This window comes from Solanum lycopersicum, chromosome 7, assembly GCF_036512215.1.
Source record: "Solanum lycopersicum chromosome 7, SLM_r2.1".
Taxonomy (NCBI): domain Eukaryota; kingdom Viridiplantae; phylum Streptophyta; class Magnoliopsida; order Solanales; family Solanaceae; genus Solanum; species Solanum lycopersicum.
Window position 1 is genome coordinate 12461266 of NC_090806.1, and position 11074 is coordinate 12472339.

Genomic DNA, 11074 nt, shown 5'->3' on the forward strand with positions numbered 1-11074 from the left:
AATCTGGTTGATGTGAAATTATTTTCCTCGAAATATAACCTAGTGCTTTGATACCAACTTTGTCACGAACAAAATCTAAACCCCAAATGAGACCGGCGTTGTTGACCTCTTAGAGGTCGCAGACAAGCCTACATACGTCATCTTTACGTCATCTAGGTAAATTTTTGTAGAAAATTTAAAAATTTTGCTATTTAAGATTCGTATGTCATTCTACTTAAATTCGTAAATGTTCACAATCAACCATCTAACATTAAGATCATCAAATGAAAGAAATAGTTCATAGGTGCATTGAATGTGTACTTGCCAAAATGGCACCAATACAAAATTTGAAATGAACTGGGAAATGAAACACTAGTGGAACATGCTCCACTATATAAGGCCTACATCTAAGCTAGATAATAATAGTAGACAGCCTCGAAAGCATGAGAGACTACCAAGTCCGGATGAAAGCTCCACATTCGGATAGCTTTAACATTGTACCATACGATCTAACGTCCACCTGTGCCTGCACCTAAAAATAGATAGTTATATGGAATTAGTACACACTTATACAAAGTATGGGTAACACACCAAGGACATGAACGAAAGAATAGCTCTTTCCTAACAACATGATTTATGGAAAGTCAAGTCAGTGGACTTGCCAAATTTGGATTAGGAAAGTCAATGGACCTGCCAAATTTTGATTTGAAAAGTCATGCCATGAGTGTAATTGCATCATCAAACTTATTATTTTGCAAACTGTACATAACATATTTCACATATCATATCATGTAGTTCATATCATTATTTCATATTCCATGAGACCTAGGGATAGTGAACTTGACGTTAGGACTTCCCAAAATGAGGTCTAAACATATGGGACCTCAACTAGGGAGCCTTCTTTAGAAAACACAGAGTCTGCTTCATTCATCCATGCGTACTTTATTTTTCATTCTTTCATATACTAGTGCAATTACCAGTCATACCTAGGATGTAGTTTAAGACTCCTATCGGGTATGTGGTGCAATGACCAAGAATAACCTAGCGTCATTACTTAAGTATAGCTCATTTCTTGAATAACCTAGCATCATTACCTAAGTATAGCTCACTTTTTGATTATCCTATCCTTACACCTTTGCTATCATTCATTTCATTATGTGCATCATTTGAGACTGACCTCATTCATTCTTTGGGAACCGTAACTTTAAATAACATAGATCATGTGAGCATCATGAAATCCAGTGTATTCCCTACACCAAAAGGAGGTGGAATCACCGGTCAAAGTGACCCAAAACATGCTAGCGTACATGGGAATCGAACCCTGTTAGATCCTTATATTGGCAGTATAGGTTCGAAGACTAGGAGATATAAGGAGACCCATACCCGGCATGCACGACAGTCTAATCTCATGAGAGTTACGTGAACCTCCGCCCATCTCGAAAGAAGGCATCACCGCTCAGAGCTAGCTGCCTATCAGTGCTTAGTATAAAGTTCAATTACATTCAACTCATACATCATGGAAGCTGGCTTCAAGGATGAGGACATCATAGCTCATTAAATGATTTCATCTCATTATTAGTATTAAGTATGCATTAACTTCAATTCTTCCATTAGTGTTCATAGAGACTGGTCTCGTCATTAACTTTACACTCTCATTGGTGAGTACGTTTTGGTAACATTTACTCAGACTCATTTGAGATTGCTCTCATATTTCACATTAACCTCTTATCATAATGTCACCACATTCATTAACTTTAGAACATTTGCTCTTCATAATTACTCACCTCTTTACATGAATTTTAATTTCATCATATGCCAATGCACTTGGCCATTTAGTGTGTTTCACATACATCTTACATTCACTTACTTTTAAACTTATGCTAGACTTATGAGTCAACACATAAAAGCCAGCATTCATAGCTTGTCTATGTGATTCATGTTTTCCCAAGATTATGTGGTCAAGAGTTATGCATCTTGTAGATATGTCAAGATAATTATTTTGATCTTTAGAGTCCGCATTTATTAAGTATTTACTTACATATGACTTATATGTCAATACGGGATTGGGCAAGGGAACCCGACTTAGTTAATTTTCATTCACCTAATTTTGGATTTACATTTCGTCTTGGGGAACCCGATTTCGAATACCCTCACTAACATTATTTTTACTTTCTTTTTCCCTCCCCTCACTTCACCTTAGGCATTTTAAGCATTAGGGGATCCGGGATCGAACCCCCATAGCAACATTCATTTATTTCTCTTTTTCCTATGTTTTTCCCATGTTGGCTGAGATGAGGTGGGTTCGAATCCCACTCCTCTCATTATTATTATTATTATTATTATTATTATTATTATCATCATCATCATCATCATAATCATTATTATTATTATTATTATAATTATTATTATTATTATTATTATTATTTTAATTAAACTCCTTGTCTCCTCCTTTAGCCAAGAGGTTGTGTGTTCGAATTCCACTTCTCCCTTTATTTTTATTAATTTTAAATTTCCATTTTATTCTCTTGTTTGGCTGCGAAACCCACAACCTCTCATTTTTTCCCAGCTTTCATGTAGTGAGGTCTTGGGTTCAATCCCCACTTATCTCACATGTTTTAAAATTATTTTTTAACTTCTCAAACTTCAAGTATTCTGGCTGAAAACTCCATAACCAAGTGCTGGAAATTTTATTAAATTTTCTAGCCTTTATTTAAAGACATTCATACGTTTGTTTTGTGGTATTTTCACAATTTGTTTAACGCATTTTTAGGAGTAGATTAATTGTTGTTTTAGCATAGATTTTTCCACTTAAGATCAGCCACCTTACACTTCATTTAAACATCACAGTTTACACACCTTATGCACAATAATTCCAATTATCAAACAAGCCATTTTAAGACTTCAAAACTAAGAACAACAACAATCATTTTACACATTGCGCCATATCATTTTCGGTTGACATCATTGAACATGGTTGCTATTTTTAAACACTAAGTCACAAAGAACATCATATTTCCACACTTAGCTACCAGCAACCATACCAACAACATGATTTCTAACCTAATTTAGATTGAAATCGAAAGGAGACTAGGGACAAGGAATTCGACAATAAAGGGGACAACTCTTGTTTCATACGTTGTATTTTGTAGGAAGAAATTTCTCTTGGATAAATGATTCCAAGAGAGAAAAACAATACCTGGTTGTAGCTTTCCACACCTTTAAAGTGCTACCCAAATCCTCCACTAAACCTTCAACACGATCCCGTCGAGAAGATGATGTAAAATTTTCGTTTCTTAAGTTAGCTTGATTGTTTGTATATTATTTTTGTAAGTTCTTTGAGTATAGAGAACTTTTGATTGTTTTCTAATATTATTTTTTTCTGTTTTTTCAGCAAAGAATTCAAAATGGATGAGAGAGAGAGAGAGAGAGAGAGGTTTAGGTGTGTAAGAGAGTTTGTGTGAGATAGTGCCCCTTAAAACTAGGATAGTTGGCAAGAGTTAGTCAATTTAATTTAATAATTAATAACTAAAAATATGATTTATCCTTTTCTCCTTTTTTTAAATAAGCCATTAAATAAATAATATTAATTAATTACATTAATTTACCCATTTAAATAAAAACAATTTAATTCATTGCTTCCACCTAGGTTCGAACCCTGGTGGAGCAAGACTTTACTCTTAGAGCCCATTTTCGGCACTCTCTCCCCAAAATACCCCTCCATATTATTAGTTAATTAATTAAATATATATTTAGAATAATTACGATCTTAGCCTTAGTCTGGTAAAAGACCATTTTATCCCTAGACCCTCCAAACATAAGATTTTCCCCTTTTTAAGTCCGATAAAGACTCATCTGGGTAAATGTTCATATTTGGGAGCCCTACATGGTTGGACCCAACCTTTCCTAGAACAAATAACTTCTCAAGTTAGTTGGCTTGACTGTTGCAAGGGTTCAGAGGCCTGGTTCTACGCGTATCAATCTGTGTGAACCCGGTCTAATCGTAGACATTCTAGACACACTAAGCATTACTTATCTTAAACATTTTAGGGTTGTTACAAATTTGAAGGGTTGGGATCAACATAATTTGAAATGGGTTCAATCTGAACCCGTTCAAGCTTAACCCATTTGAAGAGAATTCTCAATTGATCCCAATTCGATCTCCAATTTCAACCCATTTTAAAACTTTTTATTAAGATATGTTTCGATATTTAAAAGTATGAATTACTATTTACTTAACATTTTTAGGATTTATCTATTCATTTAATACTTTTTAAACAAAAAATTCTTAAGCAAAAGTTCAAATTGTGATTATAAAAGTTAATTATCAATATGTTAATTTATTGAGACTAATCGGGTCAAATTGGGGGAGTCAAGACCCAACACATTTTTAGCCCATTTGAGCCCAAAGTAAATTTTGGCGGGTCAAAACCCAACCTGATTTCTATTCAACCATTTTGATATTTCCAAATTCAACCCAACCCGCTCATTTGACACCCCTGTGTATAGAGGTCGATCCGAAGAAAATGAAAGTGGTTAAGAATTGGCCTAGACCTTCTGCTCCAACTGATATTTAAAGTTTCTTGGGTTTAGCTGGGTATTATAGAAGGTTTGTTGATGGGTTCACATCTATTGATTCTCCTTTGACAACACTAACGCAAAAGAAGGTGAAGTTTGAGTGGTTTGAGTCTTGTGAAAGAAGCTTCCAAAGTTTGAAAGATAAGCTTACCTCTGCTCTGGTGTTGACATTACCGGAGGGTAACAAGGATTTTATAGTGTTTTATGACGTTTCTCGAGTAGGTTTGGGTTGTGTCCTCATGCAACATGGAAGGTGATATCTTATCCCTCTATACAACTCAAGGTGCATGAAAACAATTATCCAACTCATGAACTTGAATTAGCGGACATGGTGTTTGCCTTGAAAATATAGAGAAATTATCTCTACTGGTACATGTGGACATATTTATTGACCACAAGAGTCTTCAATATGTCTTTACTTAAAAGGAGTTGAATCTCCGACCAAGGAGGTGGTTAGAACTTCTGAAGGACTATGACATAAGTGTCCTCTAACACCCTTTGAAAGCAAATGTTGTGGCGGATGCCTTTAGTATAATGACTACGGGTAGTGTAGCACATGTCCTTGATTATAAGAAAGAGCTTGTGAAAGAGGTTCATAGATTGGCTAGTTGGGTGTTCGAATATAAGATTCTACAAATTGAGGTTCTATTGTTCATCATAACTCCGAATCATCTTTAGTGGTTAAGGAAAATTCTAAGCAACACCTTGATCCTCTATTGATGGAAATGAAGGAGTCGGTGCTTCGTAGGCTCAATGAGTCATTCTCCCAAGTGGGATGATATTCTTAGGTACCAAGGTAGGTTGTGTATCGGATGCTGACGATTTGAGAAAAAGAATTTTGGAATATTTCTTGATATTCTATTCGTTCCGGTCATCGGGTGCCACCAAAATGTATCGTAATCTTAAAGAGGTCTATTGGTGGGATGGTTTGAAGAGGGACATAGAAGAAACTGTTTCTAGGTGACCAAATTGCCAACAAGTTAAAGCAGAGCATAAAAAATAGGGTGGTTTGACTCAAGTAATGAATGTGCCTACTTGGAAGTGAGGATATTAATATGGAATTCGTTGTTAGGTTGCCTCAAATCTAGAGGCAAAATGACTCAATATGGGTTATTGTGGATAGGTTGATGAAATTTGCCCACTTTATCCCTGTCAAGTATACATATATTCGGCGGAGGAATAAGCTAAATTTACATTAATGAGATTGTGAGACTTCATGAGATCTCTTTGTCCATCATCTTAGATAGGGGGGCACAATTCACTTTTCATATTCAGAGGTCTTTTCAAAAAGGGTTGGGTACTCAAGTCAAACTGAGTATCGCTTTACATGCTCAAATGGATGGTTAAGCTGAACGCACCATTAAAACCTTAGAAGATATGTTAAGAGTTTGTGTTATTGATTTCACAGGAAATTAGGATGATCACTTGCCATTGATTGAGTTCTCTTATAATAATAGCTACCATTCGAGTATTGCCATGGCACCTTTTGAAGCACTCTATGGTAGGATATGTAGGTCACCGATTGGGTGAGTCTTCACTCCTTTGTCCCGATATAGTCTTTGAGGCTATAGAGAATGTTTGAATGATAAGATATAGTAGGCAAATATCTTATGCCGACAATAGAAGGAGAGACCTTGAATTTAAAGTAAGTGATCGGGTATACTTGAAGATTTCATCTATGAAAGGGGTGATGAGATTTGGTAAGAAGGGGAAACTAAGACCCCAGTATGTGGGTCCTTATGAGGTATTACAAAAAGTCAGAGAAGTTTCTTACAAGTTGAAACAACCTACTGAACTAGCTTTGGTTCATTCGATATTTCATGTTTCTATGCTCAAGAACTATTTGGGTGATCCGGTTTCTATTCTCCCTATTGAAGGGTTAGAGGTGAATGAGGACCTCCTTATGAATAGGTTCTGGTTGAGATCTGTAAAGTTTCTATGGGGAAACCATGAAGTTGAGGGTGCAACATGGGAGGCCGAGGCCTACATAAAGTCCAACTATCCTCATCTTTTTCCTATTTGAGGTTAGTAGTTCCTCTAAAAAATATGAATAATGAATAATATGAATTTGCCTCTTTCTAAGTATGTGCATGTTTTAGTAAAGGTTTGAGTGAAAATGAGTTTTCTATGTAATATGCTTTTATGTTCTACATGCACTTATATGAAATGTACGTTGTTGCCTTCTCGAGATTTTAGTTGCCTTCTCGAGATTTTAGTGTTGTTGTTATTGTCTTGAGAAGAAGAATAGCATGGTAACTCTTTGATGTCTTTTTTTGAGCTCATGTTGATATTGAGAAGGTAGTTCCTCATTATATGTTATGATATGTTGAGATCCTATATATGATAAGTTGTGATTTTAGTTGCTATGTGTAATGCCATATTTATGTATTGAATGGAGTTTTGAAGAACTCCTATGAGATTTGACTCATGATAATTATATATTGTTGTTGGTTGGGCTGCGTATTCAGTGTATCCTTTCCCTACAAAAATATTTAAGTGTCATTCGGGGATGACTGGGCCTAAGCGGGGATAATCTAACACTCCCAAAGTTCATGACTTACTCTAGATCCGCATATGAAGAACCAAACCTTAAAACAATGTTTTTAGACCTAAAATAATGTATTTAAACCAAATCAGAAGTGTTAGAATCAAAACATCAAGAAACAACCATGACGTCTGGGGAATTGTGAAACATAAACTAGTGTGCCTTGGCATGTTCAAGAGTTCTAAAAAATAGAATTTATTAAAACTTGGTAAAAAGTGTTAAACATGCATTAGAGTGTGTTTAAGGTCGAAACATCCAGGTACGACTCCCCAAGGACCACCCAAAAAGTCCTTGGAGAGGACCCTACATTTAGACCCCAAAACTGTCTTGTGAACAGTGTGCAACCACGAGCCTAACGACGAGCCATCGTTTGATCGACACTCCGTCGATGGAAACATTGGTTGACACTTAGTCATTTTCCCAAAATGGCCAAAAATTGGCCTCTTTGTTGAAAACAACGCCCATGCAGTACGGGGCCGTCGATAGGGTGACAGGCCGTAGACAAGTGTTTGTCGTTTGACCATCGTCTGCACTGCCTAATTTTATTTAGTAGATTAGTTAGTTAGTTGGTTAATTAAATAATTAAGGGTTAAGGTGTGTTTAATTAAGTTAGTTAAAGGATTATATAAACTACCGTAAGTCATAAACTAACTTAACACCCCATAATCCCAAACCCAATTTTCTCCACCTTCTCTCTACCTTCTCTCTCTTTTCCATGACCCCATTGAAGATCAGGCTTCAAGGTTCACTAGGGCTTCAAGACTCAATCTTTTCTCCATCAATCTTCAAGGAATCCTAAGGTATGAAATCTATTTACTCTTGGGATATCTTTCCCCTATAGGCTCTTCAAAGTTTGTATCTAAAGATGACAAAATCATAGGTTTCCTTCCAATTTCGTGAATGACCTTTCAGATTGATTTGATGTTGAATCCCTTTGATTATTATTGATATATTATGACCGTTTATGTGTTAATTGGTGTAGTTCTTAGACTTTGACCTAGTTTTTTTTTTTGAAAGAAACCATGATTGAACCCTTTTTCCTAACCCTAAGTTATGAATTAAAGTTGAATTGATTAGTGATGATACAGTTGACTTAGTTATTGTATAGATTAATATTATATGGTAATAGTAAGTTATTTGATGGATCAAAATTATTGCATTGAACGTAAGATCTTGATGAAGGTTTTTGAAGGTGGTAAGACTTTATGGATCTTGAGTTCTTTACTTCAATGATGATGATTTATACTTAATGATGATTTTCAATTGGAGTAGTATATATGATTAGATTAAGAAAATGATGATATGATGAATTTGATAAAATGGCATGAATATGTTGAATTGTGAGATCATTTTAAGGGTATGATGATACAAGGTTGAATTTGAATCACTTATGTGCCTTACTATGATATAGTTATGATGTGGTGATCTTACTCATGATTTTTTGTGATAAAGGAAGTTCTCATACTATACCTAATGATCTAATGAAATGATTATACAAGGATTTAGTCTCCTATGACCTTAATTAAGATTGATGATTAATAATGACTTAAAGGCATTTCAAAAAGGGACTTTATCTTAGCACCGAGTGAACTAGTTATGAGAGGTGTCCCTTTTTTAATGTTGGAAGTAGGTTCACAATGGTTCTCAAGAGAGGGACACTACAATGCAATTGTGCATAAAGAGGCTTTCTAGTATATCTTCTAGTTCTTCAACTATGTTGCCGCCATATGAATACTAGCTAGTCGATCTACCTAGAATGCTATGTTCATATTTTGGCTCTACCTTGGAATGTAGAGCACTTTCTTGCGGTGTAGGCTTTTATGACACCGGATTCCATGTTTAGCTCACATGGTCTATTCTCGGTTGAGGTGATAGTTCCCGAAAGTAAAATGAATGAATGAAGTAATAAAGATGAACACTAACTAGGGTGACTTGAGGGGTTCTTCTTAGTGTGTAGGGGTATGGGAAGCTACCTATAAATCGCACAAGTTGGTCTTGAGTGGAGTCCTAGGAGTTTGTTCTTATGTTATTATGCACTTATTATATCATTAAATGTATATATGTTGGTTCTATATGATGTTGCTCTTATATGAGGATGACTTCCCTTAATGAACATGATATTGGTCTAAATTGATATATATGATTATGAATACACATGATGGTATGTATGTGAATCAAGTCATTACTTATGGTTCCTTTTCTTGTTTACTTGATTGTGTGGGGTTATGAGACTTCCCATGAGCATTGCACTTGTAGGCTTTGGATGAGATTGTTGGTAAGGTTATTGTGGTTGATGATATGAACTAATGAATATGAAATGTTAAGATGGATTTATGATGATGTTGTCTTTATTTATGAACATGTCTTATGTTGTTGTAATGCTTGGTTTGTATATGCTCTCTTGTATGTGCATGAAGGCTTTCAAAGTGACTTAGTATGTTTCTAAAGAAATGGTCCCTTTCATGCATCGTTTTAAATGGTTTATGTGCATATGTTTCCATACTTAATACAAGTGGATGTACTAGCTCATATTATTTGTATTTCAACTAATATGTAGGTTCGGGCTGTTGAGGTGCTTAGAGGACATTTGAGGGTCGTTGAGGTGCTTAGAGGACATTTGCAAGAAGACTTGGACTTTTCCCCAAGTTATTTGTGAGTCCTCAATGATTCGAAGATGGTGCCACCTATCTATCTTAGTAGGATTATTCTATATAAAGACAATTGCTCGTTCTGTTTATCAATTGAGACTATTGGTGTAATCCTATAATGGCATATCATATTTATAATGGCTATGTCCAAATGTTGTAATCTCTTTTACATGGTTTATATGTAAGACCAGTTATTAGAGTCTAATATATTTATTTATTCTAAACGAGAAGTATATGTATACTTCCTAAATGAGGGGTCCATCTAAACTCTCTATATGATATGTGAGAAGTCTAAGTACATGTCACTATATAAAAATATTAGACTTTTCGCATTTTTGACCTATGACATGTAATGATGAATGCTAAGGGCTAGTCTAAGTCTTCTCTGAGGATGAAGACTCTGATTACATCTAGGGTGTGCTCCCTGGTCGTGATAGAAACAAAATTAACGGGTGTACTCTTTGCCTTACGATAAACATGCAATACTGGTGGAGTTTTCTGCTTACAACTCAAACATGTATGCATATTGTGCTTTTTGATCAATGTGGACAATGAAATAATTACCTTTTGTTTATATTTTCCTTTATTGTGTTGCTTATGACTTTGAGGCTTTGAAGTGAAATCATCATTTTTGTCACCAACTTTTTGAAAAGTATTTTCGGTGATTGCATCATATTTTATGAAAGTTGATAAAATGCAATCTCCTTATGTAAAGGTTGAATGTTTTTGTATTTAACTCCTTAAGTGAAGGGGGCTGAATGTTTTTGTATTTTAACTATGCAAAACAGTTATGATTAATAAGTATATTGAAAGACAAAAATATATGTACTAATTGAATAATGAAAGTATGTTAAATACCAGATTGTCGTTATCACCAAACTTTCCTTCCATGAGCAATTCATAATGTATTCCGCTGTTTCTGTTCCTTGAATTGACCAATCTGGAAATACAACTGATCTTTTCAACAATATTCGTAATAACAGTAGAACAATATTCATGCATCCAAACTTGCATTGCAAAAGACATATCATCAATTCTATAATAATTTTTTTGGCATCCATTTTTTTGGTTATACTTTTGACCGATATGGTGATAACATCTTTTCCCTAAGGGTATTCATGGTACCAACCACTCTCAACTAGATCAAAATGAATCCTTGGAATTGATGAACTTCTCTTCTCACCGAAACAGATGAATGTACTGATAAAATATAAAATTGTGAATTTAACATCATCGTCATTATTATCACCCCATACCTTGTTTTTATACATATTGATCGAATCTGCATTTATGATAATACTTTTGCCCTCAAAGTACTGATTGATTA

The 11074-nt window shown here is 34.9% G+C and overlaps 1 long non-coding RNA gene across 1 annotated transcript; it reads right to left on the minus strand.

Annotated features, from left to right (window-relative positions):
* Nucleotides 1–229: 229 nt before the first annotated feature.
* LOC138337575 (uncharacterized) lies at nt 230–10684 on the minus strand. Its single transcript, XR_011210871.1, has 2 exons — nt 10606–10684; nt 230–511 (listed from the first exon to the last, which is right to left on the minus strand). It is a non-coding gene; the product is annotated as an uncharacterized lncRNA (long non-coding RNA).
* Between the last annotated feature and the right edge of the window lie 390 nt (nt 10685–11074).